This window comes from Cebus imitator, unplaced genomic scaffold, assembly GCF_001604975.1.
Source record: "Cebus imitator isolate Cc_AM_T3 unplaced genomic scaffold, Cebus_imitator-1.0 Scaffold58, whole genome shotgun sequence".
Taxonomy (NCBI): Eukaryota; Metazoa; Chordata; class Mammalia; order Primates; family Cebidae; genus Cebus; species Cebus imitator.
In genome coordinates this window covers 2672334-2677868 of record NW_016107373.1, presented here as the reverse complement: position 1 = coordinate 2677868, position 5535 = coordinate 2672334, and positions in this window count along the sequence as shown.

Genomic DNA, 5535 nt, shown 5'->3' with positions numbered 1-5535 from the left:
TTTTTTTTCAAGAATAACTAGTGCTTATGAGACCAGACCCAAGAAGTGGCAGCTAAGCTTTGGAGTCAGAAAAGTGAAAGCCCTGAGTACAATGTCCTTACAGAGGCCTGACTTGGCCACATGTCACCCCCAACCCTGATCGAAATCACCAGGAAAATATAAAGGGGGAACAGGGGTGAGAGTCGGGGATTTGGGTAGCATTACAGTTTTCCTAAAGGGCCGGGTAGGAATTTGAGGAACTTCTAAGCCAGTCACTGATGGGGCCAGGTTGGAGGAAGACCTTGAAAGCAACGTGCAGCCGGCCTCAAGCGTCTGTGTGCTGGAAACGCCCAGGGGCTGTCCCCTGACCTGGGGGCTTAAGTGCCCAGAAGGACGACAGGCCGCTGCGCTGGCCGCCCTGGCGCAACGACCTCACCAAACAGGGCCCCTTTAGTAGTGCCCTGGACGGGTGGCCACCGACGCAAGGCCACGCCCGCTCTATACAGGTTGTGCAGGACAGAATCCAGGTGCGGGGTGCGAGGAGCTTCACGTCCCAGTCCGTCACCCATTTGTAAGAGTATTACTTCAGTTGTGCAGCAGGTGGCAGTCAAGTGTCCCAAACAAGAGGTGCCTTTATCTGAGTTGCCCAGAAACCACTGATTCCGCTCCTGGGCGGCAGAAATCTTGGAGAAGGCAATCAGCTCTCCAGGCTACAATCTAAGACTCAGATTCCTTCTTTTTTTCTATTTCCATAACTTTATTTTTAATCAAAGGTTTATTTTTTTGATGTCCAATGGTTCTCCGAGACTTATAAAACCCAGCCGCCACCTCTCCACCTCATCTCACCAGCTCTCTGGGACAGGGGACCACTTGCAACTCCGGGAGGTGTTTCTTCTGCAGTTAAATCTCCATAGTTTTAAGCGCTAGTTCTTAATTTCTTCATTTCGACACCGTCTTTGACTTACTGTGATGGAAGATGAAGATTTTTCTTTTTTACCATCCGCCCCACCCTGTGCCTCCACCACTTCCCCTCCCCTCTCTCCCAGCATAATTCTCTCCCTATTTTTGGTTAAAACAGTGTTCTGACATTTACTCATCTTCTTTGCCATCTCTGGACTTACGGGGTGCCCTCTGTGCCACACAGCATTCCACCCAACATTGCTTCGGACCAAGGAACGCATTTCACAGCGACAAGACAACAGGGACCTTGGGCCGGTGGAAATCGCTAATCTCCAACTCCTTCATCCGAAGCCACTGGCCACACTGAAGGGTGGAACGGCCACGTGAACACTCAGCTAAGGTTCTGTTTGAGAGACGATGGCCTGAAAGGTTCAAGTTCTGTCTTACGGAATGAAGAATATGCTTTGATTCAGCCATCAGTAGAAGGTATGGACCCTTCCATATCCACAATAACAGCCCCAAAATCAGGGATTGGGAGTGGCTTTCCTCACAATGACACCCGATAACCACATGGACTCGAACCCTCTGGGCTCTGCCGATATGAAAGGTTTTATTCTCGAGGGAGAAATGCTTCCATCTTGGAACACAACCAGGGGTCCATTCAGTTGGTCCGTGGGACAGGACACTGTGGTGACACTCAGGAGGAGGTCACTCTGCTGTGTGGCACATTTGATCCTGGTGATCAAATCAGGCTGATACTGTACAATGGGAAGACTGTCTAAACCAGAGGACTTTCTGGGAGTACCTCTTTCTTTTTTAAAAAATTTTAATAGTTTTTGGGGTACAGGTAGTTTTGGTTACATGGATAAGTTCTTTAGCAGTGATTTCTGAGATTTTAGTGCACCTGTCACCCAAGCAGTGTAAACCGTATCCAATATGTAGTCTTTTATCCCTTCCCCCCACCTTCCCCACCCGAGTTCCCAAAGTCCCTTACATCATAGCTTAGCTCATAGCTTAGCTCCCACTTATAAGTGAGAATATACAATATTTGGTTTTCCATTCCCAAGTTATTTCACTTAGAATAACGGCCTCCAGCACCAACCAAGTTTCTGCAAAAGACATTATTTCTTTCCTTTTTGTGGCTGAGTCATATTCCACAGTGTATATATACTTTCTTATCCACTGGTTGTTGATGGGCACTTAGGTTGGCTCCATAACTTTGCAACTGCAACTTGTGAGGCTATAAACATGTGTACAGGTGTCTTTTTCATATAATAATGTATTTTTCTTCGGGTCGACACCCAGTAGTGGTATTGCTGGATCAAATGGTACTTCTACTTTCAGCCCTGTAAGGAATTGCCATACTGTTTTCCATAGTGGTTGTACTAATTTACATTCTCACCAGTAGCGTAAAAGTGTTCCCTTCTCACCACATCCGTGCCAACGCTTTTTTTTTTTTTTTTTTTTTTNTTAATGATGGCCGTTCTTGGAGCAGTAAGGTGGTATCTCATTGTGGTTTTGATTTGCATTTCCCCGATGATTAGTGGTGTTGAGCATTTTTCATGTTTGTTGGCTCTTTGTATATCTTCCTTTGAGAACTGTGTATTCATGTTCTTTGCCCACTTTTTGATGGATTATTTTTTTTTCTTGCTGATTGAGTTCCTTGTAGATTCTGCATATGAATCCTTTGTCAGATGCCTAGTTTATGAATATTTTCTCTCACTCTGTGGATTGTCTGTTTACTCTGCTCATTATTTCTTTTGCTGTGTAGAAGCTTTTTAGTTTAATTAGGTTCTATTCATTTATTTTTTGTTTTTGTTGCATTTGCTTTTGGGGTCTTAGTCACGAATTCTTTGCCTAAGCTAATGTATAGAATTTTTCTGATGTTATTTGCCAGAAATTTTATGGTTTCAGGTCTTGGATTTAAGTCTTTGATCCATCATGAATTGATTTTTCTATAAGGTGAGAGATGGGAATCCAGTTTCATTCTTCTACATGTGGCTTGCCAGTTTTCCCAACACCGTTTATTGAATAGGATATCTTATCCTCAATTTATGTTTTTGTATGCTTTGTCAAAGATCAGTTGGCTGTATTTATTTGGCTTTATTTCTGGTTTCTCTTTTCTGTTCCATTGGTCTACATATGCATTTGTATACCAGTACCATGCTGTTTTGGTAACTATAGCCTTATAGTATAGTTTGAAGTCCGGTAATGTGATGCTTCCAGATTTGTTCTTTTGCTTAGTATTGCTTTGGTTATACAGGCTTTTTTTGGGTTCCATATAGGATTGTTTTTTTCTAGTTCTGTGAAGAATGATGATGGTATTTTGATGGGAATTGCATTGAATTTGTAGATTGCTTTGGGCAGTATGGTCATTTTCACAATATTGATTCTTTCCATCCATGAGCATGGGAGGTATTTCCATTTGTTTGTGTCATCTATGACTTCTTTCAGCAGTGTTTTGCAATTTTCCTTGAGATCTTTCACCTCTTTTGTTAAGTATATTCCTAAATACTTTGTTTATATTTATTTATTTATTATTTTGCAGCTGTTGTAAAAAGAGATTGAGTTCTTGATTTAATTCTCAGCTTGGTTGTATAACAGTGCTACTGATTTGTGTTTTTTTAACAACAAAAAAAAAATCACATGGATTTTGTAACCTGAGATTTTACTGAATTTGTTTATCAGATCTAGGAGCTTTTTGGATGAGTCTTTAGGGTTTGCTGGGTATACAATCATATCATAAGTGAATGGTGAAAGTTTGACTTCCTCTTTTGCAATCTGGATGCCCTTTACTTCTGGTTTTTCTGGCCAGGACTTCTAGTACCATGTTGAGTAGAAGTGGTGAAAGTAGGCATCCTTGTCTGGTCCCAACTCTCAGGGGAAATGCAATAGACACACTCATATGTCAAAGATGTTAGAATTAGCACAGGGAATTTAAAGCAGACTTTATAAATATGCTCATGGATTTAAAGGATAAAAAAATGTTTATAAGGAATGAACAGAGGGAAAATCACAGCAAAGAAGTCGAAACTCTAAATAAGAACAAAATAGAAATTCTAAACTTGAAAAGTACCATATATGACATAAAAAAAAATTCATCAGATATGCATAACAACAGACAAACTGGCAGGAGGGTCAGTGAACTTGAAGCTTGATAAACAGAAATTATCCAATCTGAAGTGGAAAAAGTTTTAAAATAAACTGAACAGGGTCACAGAAATCTGTAAGACAATATTAGTTGCCTTAAAATATGTAATTAAGGTCTTAGAAGCAGAGAAAATTGATACCAGAGCAAAAAATGTTTTGATAAACCACTGGCTGAAAATATCCCAAACTTGGTGAAAACACAACTTACATACTTAATAAGCTCACTGAACCCCAAGAAGGATAAATACAAAAGGAAGCCGTTCCTAGGCACATCATAGTCTAAAGATCTAAGAGAAAGAGAAAATCTTGAAAGCAGCCAATGAAAACAAAAACCAAACCAACGAAACACAGACAAAAAATCACATACAGAGGAACACTGCCATGAATAATGAATGAGTTATCATCACAGGCAACAGAAGCCAGACCATAATGAAATGCCATCTTTAATGTGCCGAAAGGGGGAGAAAAAAGGACTTAGAATTATATATCCAGAAAAAAATAGCCTTAAACGGCGAAACAAAGATATTTCAAAGAAATGAAAACTGAGAAAATTTACTGCCAGTAGACCTGTTTCACAAGAAATACAAAAAGAAGTTCTTCAGGCTGAAGGGAGATTACATTGAAGGATACTCATATTCACAGGAAGGAATGAAGAGCATTAGAAATTGTACACATGTAAAGCATTATAAAGGAAAAAACTTTTTTATTTCCTTAATCTAAAAAAGATATAATCATTTGAAGCAAAAATGATAACATGATATTATGGGACCCATAATGCGTAGTATGTGTGTGTGTGTGTGTGTGTGTGTGTGTGTGTGTGTGTGTGTAAAATAAAATTAACGCAAAGCAAAGGTTCTTACTTTTGATGTGAAGTGACAAAATATATGTGATAAGCTAAGGACTCTTATTAAAATTGCTAGAGGAAATATTACAAATGCAAAGAGGTTTTGCTAAAAAGTAATAGAGAAAAGGTTCTTTTAAAAATGTTTAACTCAAAAGAAGACAAGAAAGGAGGAAGACAGGAACAAAAGATTCAGGTGACGAATAGAAAATCAACAGAAAAATTGGTAGGCTTATACTCAACTTTGTCAATAATTAAATATAAATGGATTAAACTCTCCAGTTAAAAAGTGGAGTTTATCAGACTGAGCTAAAAGAGAAGGACCCAACTGTGCTCTCTACAAGAAGCACTCTTTCAATAGAAATTTATAGTTAGGTTGAAGGGATAAGGAGACAAAAAGACGTATCATGCAAGCATTAGAAAGCTAGAGCAGGCCGGGCGTGGTGGCTCATGCCTGTAATCCCAGGGCTTTAGGAGGCTGAGACAGGTGAACCACCTGAGATCAGGAGTTCGAGATCAGCCTGGCCAACATGGTGAAACCTCAACTCTACTAAAAATACAGAAATTAGCTGGGCGTCGTGGCAGGTGCCTGTAATCCCAGCTACTTAGGAGGCTGAGGCAGGAGAATTGCTTGAACCCCGATGGTGGAGGTTGCAGTGAGCCAA